Raw genomic sequence first — 7,372 nt, 5'->3', positions numbered from 1 at the left:
AAAAAAGTTGAGCAGGATTTGACAGGACAGGAATTGGAGTGGGAAGGGCACTGTTGGTTGAAGGAGGGACACCGTGAGAGGATGGGAGAGGGGAATGTGACCATGGGCTGGATTCTGGGATTGTTTAGTCTGAATGTTGTCTCAGAAGCATGAGCTCAATTCATACTATGGGAAACAAGTACAGCCACACTTCAAACACGCAGAAATGAAGGAGTTGTCAGGCCTTTTTAAATATTCATCTAAAAAAAATGGCACCCAGCAGCATTAAACTGAGAGGGTCCACTCCCACCAACATGTGTGATATGGTTCTTATTTACATAAGATTTATTTACATAAATCAACATCATATTGCCTTAGGCAAAGGTCTCAGAATATTCCAGAATCACACACACACACACCTCAACTTTTGCTCAGAACCCTGATGTCCTTCTCCTCCCTTTCTTTTTTTTTTTTTTTTATTTTTTTGTTTTTTTCCAACGTTTTTATTTATTTTTGGGACAGAGAGAGACAGAGCATGAACGGGGGAGGGGCAGAGAGAGAGGGAGACACAGAATCGGAAACAGGAGCCATCAGCCCAGAGCCTGACGCGGGGCTCGAACTCACGGACCGCGAGATCGTGACCTGGCTGAAGTCGGACGCTTAACCGACTGCGCCACCCAGGCGCCCCCTTCTCCTCCCTTTCATATGCACTAAAAGCATCATTGTAAAATGCAGGTGTTCTGGAACAAACTACCTGGGTTCCGATCTTGACTGCCATATATTAGCTTATGACTTTGGTCAAGTTATTTAACTCTTATGTGTTTCAAGTTTATGACCTCTGAAATGGGAATAATAATACTCATTTTATAATATGCAGTGTAAACAAGATGATGTGTATACAGCTTTTAGAACAGTAAGCTTTTTAGAATACTAAGAAAGCTGTAGAATATAAAGCTTGTTCTTTTTATTTATTTATTATTTTAAGTTGGCTCCATGCCCTATGTGGGGCTCGAACTCACGACCCTGATATCAAGAGTTGTAGGCTCTACTGAGGCAGCCAGCCACCCCAAGAATATAAAGCCTTTTTTTTTTAATTTTTTTTTAACGTTTATTCATTTTTGAGACAGAGAGAGACAGAGCATGAATGGGGGAAGGTCAGAGAGTGAGGGAGACACAGAATCTGAAACAGGCTCCAGGCTCTGAGCTGACAGCACAGAGCCCGATGTGGGGCTTGAACTCACGGACCGCGAGATCATGACCTGAGCCAAAGTCGGATGCCCAACCGACTGAGCCACCCAGGCGCCCCTATAAAGCCTTTTATAATACTAAAAGTTGAATAACAGTCTCAATTACTACTTTTGTACACCCCCCCCCCAAAAAAGCTTATTCTTCCTCATTCTCCCTTCCTTAAGATACTGCCATCTCTACATTCTCCAAATTGTCTTTGTCCCATCCCTTTTTCATGAAGATTCTAACAGTAGCTCCACCCCCCCCCCCTTTGCCTTCTCTCTTCTACCCAGTGGGAGGCAAAGACTGGGCCATAGTCTAAAGAACATCTAATTGAATACCTGGAGTCTGTTCTTCCCTTCTTCTGTGACAGTTTCTGAGTTTTTAAAACAACTTTATTCACACATATTTTATATATCATAAAACTCACAGGGCGCCTGGGTAGCTCAGTCGGTTAAGTGTCTGAATTTGACTCAGGTCATGATCTCACGGTTTGTGGGTTCGAGCCCCGTGTCAGGCTCTATGCTGACAGCTCAGACCCTGGAGCCTGCTTCAGATTCCGTGTCTCCTTCTCTGCCCCTTCTCTCTCTCTCTCTCTCTCTCTCTCTCTCTCTCTCTCTCTCTCTCAAATATAAATAAACATTAAAATGTTAAAAAAAAAACTCTTCAAAAAAAACCCCACTCATTTTAGGTGTACAAATCAGTGATTTTTAGTTACTTTACCTAGTGATGCAATCATCAAAATAAATCCTTTTTTTTTTTTTTTTAATACAGAACATGTCATGAATTTGCACATCATCCTTGTGCAGGGACCATGCTAATCTTCTCTCTTCCATTCCAATTTTAGTATATGTACTGCCAAAGCGAGCACAAAATAAATCAGTTTTAGATCATTTGTATACCCCCCCCCCACCATAGGATCTCTTATGCCCTTTTACAGTTAATCTCCCTTCCCACCTCCAGCTTGAGGCAATCATAAATCTGCTGTTTGTTTTTATAAATTTGCCCTTTCTGGGCATTGTAGATATATGGAATCATGCCATAGGTGGTCTCTCATGTCTAACTTCTTTTACTCAGCATAATTTTTCAGATTTATCCATGATACAGCATATATTAATAGTTCACTACTTTCTGTCAGCCGTCAAGTCAGAATGACTTCTGCCATGTCTACAAGAATTAGATTACATGAACATATTGGTAATATATAATTAAACCTAACTATTATTACACCTGCAATGCTCTAAGCACTGGCTAAGTGCTTTATTTGCATCATAGAATTTCAACTTCACAACAGCCTATGGGCTAACGAGATGATACTATCATATACATTTTTTAAGTCGAGGACACAAGTATAGAAATGTGAACAGAGTTGCCCAAGGTCACAAAGCTAGTGAGTGGCGGGGGGGGGGGTGGGACTCAAATCTAAGTCTATGTGACTCTAGGGCCAAAGCCAAAGTCATCGTCAAAATTAACGAGGGGTTTGGGGTTCCATACCCGTCCATCGTCACAGAAACAGAACCCAGGGACAGCATTCACGTTAAAGTCCACCAAACAGTTGGAGAAATGGTCTGCTTTGTCAACTGTAAATCCCCACTTGTATGTAAGGAACTGTTACCCCATCATTTTCTCCATACCGGATGCTGTTCCTGTTCTGGGGACATCTGACTCCTTTGGGAAAGAGCTGGTGTCATGAAGGACGCAGTTCTATAATTTTTTTTAATTTTTTTTTAACATTTATTTATTTTTGAGACAGAGAGAGACAGAGCATGAACGGGGGAGGGGCAGAGAGAGAGGGAGACACAGAATCTGAAACAGGCTCCAGGCTCTGAGCTGTCAGCACAGAGCCCGACGCGGGGCTCGAACTCACAGACCGCGAGATCGTGACCTGAGCCGAAGTCGGACGCTTAACCGACTGAGCCACCCAGGCGCCCCATCGCAGTTCTATAGATAAAGATTTCTAATGTTTGAAGAGATTTTCCTGGGCACTGTCCTAAGGCATCCCCAGGCCAGGCAGCTCAGGAAAACAGGTTGGACCTTCCCCCATCACCCCGTCTGGCAGGAAATGAACATGCAGGGAAAAAACTCCTTAAGATCCGTGCCTCCCACTGTTAACAGGTTGTAGGTTGGAACTCATGGCCGTGCATGGTAACAATGAATAACAATGAAGGTGGGCCATTCTAGTCTACCATCCGGTGGAACGTGAGGTTCTGCTCAGTAGGAAGATTCTGCTGCTACAGGCAGAAACACTCTTCTCTGAAGATTTCTAAAGAAGCCTCCAATTCTTATTTAAAGTCATAGAACCTCTGTGAGGTTTTGTGATGAATCCCAGGCCCCACATGTATGAGGAGCCTCAGACTGGAGACATTCACTTTCAAACATGTGTTGTTATTATTATAAATTCGTGAAGAACATTGGTTTTAGTAATAATAAATACTGCAATAAGTCATGCTTCCAATCTGTCCTAGTATTTCTGAATAATATTTAACCACCCTCATTAGTCGCAGAAGGAAGGGTCCTCAGAGGGAAAGGTCTCATTCCACCAAGGGACCCCAGGGATCACAGGAGGTGCCTACGTGGTCTGGGAAGGGGTGGGCGTGAGAACCCAGGTTTTCAGTCCCTTGAAAAGATCCAGGAAAAGCAAGCGCTCCCACAAATCCTGTTCTGGCTCAACAGCAACTAACTTAGGGAATGGAGCCTCTTATTAATAGCACTCCACTGGTCGTGTACAATGCCCTTCCGGCATCATTTATTTGTTGAATGAAAAGAACAATTTGTGGCTGTTTGATGTCAGGGTAGCGGCTCCCCTTGGCGGGGTAGTGAGATCCTGTGTTCTGCTTCTTGAGCTGTTGCTGATGTCACAGGTGTGTTCACTTTGTGATACTTTGTGGATTTTAGCCACTTTGGGGTACATAATATTACAACAAAACTTATCCAAAAAGACACGAATAAAGAGAAATATTTTAGAATGAAAGAGCCTAGTGCGGAGCCTGTCATGTAGTAGGTGGATATCACATGAGTGTTTATCGAATGAATGATCTCATTCGATCCGATCGCGTGGGGCAAGCAAACGCCTAGAGTACTGTTACTGTTGTCACTATTAACCTTTCTTAGCAGATGACAAGTTCACGCCTCTGCCCCGGTCCCGCGGTCGGTTAAGTCGCAGAGCCCGGAGCCTCCGTTCTTCTCCGGAGCAGAACAGGAAGAGAAGAGGGTGGGTCACTGCCCCATTTCGACTTGGCCGCCACGCGGGCTGCCGAGGCCCTGGGCGAGGAGGCCGAGGAGGCCGGGCGGGCCCAGCGAGCTCCGGGGACGCGATCGGCCCGGAGGAGGCCTCGCCACGCCTCCTCCCGGCTCGCGGGGTCCCCGCCGCCGTCTCTGGGGCTTCAGGTTCATTCTCGCGGTCGCTTGACCGGCCCCGCCTGTCCTCCCGGCAGGGTCCGTCCATCCGTCCACCGGTGTCTTCACTGTCTCCCGCCGACCTTCACACTCTAGTCCCCTGCCCTGAGCAACGGTGCCGCGGGACCTACCCCGGAAAAAGCACCCAATTTACCATCGCTCCTGGATATCTTCCCCAGCTGGAGATGGCGGCGGGAGGAAGCACAGAACTGTGAGAACAATACAGCCTTTTCTCACGCGGACCACAAGGAAAGCCTCCCACCCCGGGCTCCCCCCGTTACCTGGACTTAAGGCACAAGCTCGCCTGCGGACCTGGCACAGAGTAACCGATCGCTCGAGTCGCACAGATCCTGGCCTCTGCCACCCAGCTGTGGGACCTCGCAGAAGTCACTCACTGCATTCTATGCCTCGGTTTCCTCATCTGCAAAATTAGAATAACAACACTGCCCAACCCTAGGGGTGTTGTGAGGGCTGAATGAGAGAGGCTTTGCAAAGCACAGCATCCCACATAGTGGGTGCTGGACAATACTTCCCTTACCTTCCCCTCCCCTTCAGCCAAACTATGTTCCCAACATTTCTCTCGCATCTCCCGCGGAGAAAATCCTTCGCTCTGCCCGCCGGGGTCAGGGACATCCTGTGGGACCAGGACGAGTACCTCAGCTTCCTTGCTGTCTGCCCCCACGGGACCCCCACGCCGGAGCATATGCTGTTCATACTGATCCGTCCCTGGGTTCTCATCTCCGCCCCCAGTGCCATCACTCAGTTGTGCCACCCCACCGTTCTCTCACACACAGACCCACGCGAGCACGCAATTCCAGACTGTTAATGCTGCTGAGGGTAAGTACCGCCTCGCTCCTGTTAAATGCCAAGTGCTGCCTAGCACGGGGCCTTGCTGACTCAATAAATGTCTGTTCCCAGGCAGTAGGTGCAGAAGGTCTCTCCACCTCCAGCCTCCCCCTTCCAACCCCCCCTACTGCCCCTCCCCCCATTCCTGCAGCTGCTGGTGCTAAAGACTAAGCCTCCACCCCCTCCCCCCAACTCAGAAGCCATATTCACCCTAGCCGTGGTGACAGGTTGATGACTCCTATAACAGGCCCCTTTCCTCCTCTGGGGGGTTCCTGCCTGCATGGAGTCTGGTGGAGGGGCCACCAGCAGGGCCGGAAACCTGGGGAGAACGTCTCTGGCTGCCACTGATTTCTGTTACTAGACTTGATGTTTTTCTACAATTACAACCTTCCCTCCTTCATTATGTCTCCTGTGTTCCCGAGGTAGTAAATGCTGGGGTTATGCGTTACACTACCCATAACTTACTTTCAATACTCAGAGAAGGCATCTATTAATTGACCCACTGTTGACAGAGAATCTGGCTCTGAAGTTCAGAGTGAGGCTTCTAGAGCGATGGCTATCCGCTGAGCACAGCGATGCCCACCTCGCCAACTTTTGTCCTCTGGACCACTGTCTCTACCCGGCACGCTAACAAGAGGCAGGAGAGATTAGCTGCTGAAAATACCCAATGCCTGGGTTCAATCCTAGTGTTGCCCCTTACTAACCGGATGATCTTGGGCAAGTTACCAAACCTGACTGTGCCTCTCTTTCCCCATCTGTGCAATGGAAGCGATGGTAATAATAGTTCCTAGAGTTGTTAAGCAGATTAAGTGAGTTATTGTTTGTAAAGCGATTAGCACTCTGTAAGCGCTCAATGATTTTTGTCAAGCACCTAAAGCTTAATACATCTGAGACCCTGACTCCTAAAGATGCCTAGCAACTTCTAGGTGGTTATAATCTGTTCTAGAGGAGAGACTCAGGAGCACCCGATTTAACCCTATTCTTATTATCGATTTTCAAGCCTGATAGAATTATCCTTAGAATTAACCAATTGCCTCCCTCAATCTTTACTTTTCTTCATTTGTGTTGTATGTATGTAGACACATTCTGGAAGGAAAATTCAAAGGAAAGAGAAAGGGAGGAAGGAAGGGAGGGAGGAAGGAAAGAGGGGAGGAAAAAAAGGAGGGAAGAAGGATTTGGTTGAGATGGCTGGACTGTGGTCAACATCTTTTTTTATTATTTTCCATCAGCATGATGGAATAATAATGCCAAATGTTCAATAAATTATGCCAAACTCATACTCTCCTGGACCTTGCACTTTCCAGAAAATCTAGGCGAAAAGAGGTTGCTCAGAGTCAGATTGGCCGAGTCTAAGAGCTGGAGGAAAGAGATGACTACAGAGCTATAGGGCCACTTACTGGATCAGAATCAGCCTAAGAGTATCCTAAAGGCCAACCCTCACCTCAACATTTGAGATGGGCTCTCTATTCCCTGAAAATCAGCTCAGGTTGTACAAAAGCTTAGCCATTTCCCACCCCAAGACTAGGTATGCTAAGGAAGGAACTTTCTTCTACTCAAGGCTGCAGGAAAAAGTGAGTGTCCTGGATCCCCCTCCCCCAGCATCTATGCTAAATACACACACACACACACACACACACACACACACACACACCCTAGGTTCAGTGAGTCTAAAGGTCTGGATTATGTGCCTTGGAAACGACATGTTTGTCCAAATGCTTCATGCAGGTATCGCGATGGAGGTTTAAGACAGCCCTTAAAAAGGTGTTCATGATCCAAATGGCCCAAGAGGTCAAAGACGAAGAAGTAGTCTCCCATCCTGGTCCCCTAGCTCCCTGAAACCCCACAAAGATCATTTCCAGCAAAGCATTCCCCTTTTTCCTCAGAAATGCCTGCACCATAGAGACCCAAACTAGGCGTTCTCGAC

At 47.1% G+C, this 7,372-nt stretch overlaps 1 non-coding gene across 1 annotated transcript; it reads right to left on the bottom strand.

Annotated features, from left to right (window-relative positions):
* Positions 1-1,970: 1,970 nt before the first annotated feature.
* LOC115509457 lies at positions 1,971-2,077 on the bottom strand. Its single transcript, XR_003967359.1, has one exon. It is a non-coding gene; the product is annotated as a U6 spliceosomal RNA (small nuclear RNA).
* Positions 2,078-7,372: the final 5,295 nt, after the last annotated feature.

This window comes from Lynx canadensis, chromosome A2 (genome assembly GCF_007474595.2).
Source record: "Lynx canadensis isolate LIC74 chromosome A2, mLynCan4.pri.v2, whole genome shotgun sequence".
In the NCBI taxonomy this organism is placed as follows: domain Eukaryota; kingdom Metazoa; phylum Chordata; class Mammalia; order Carnivora; family Felidae; genus Lynx; species Lynx canadensis.
This window is presented reverse-complemented; position numbering and strand designations above follow the sequence as displayed.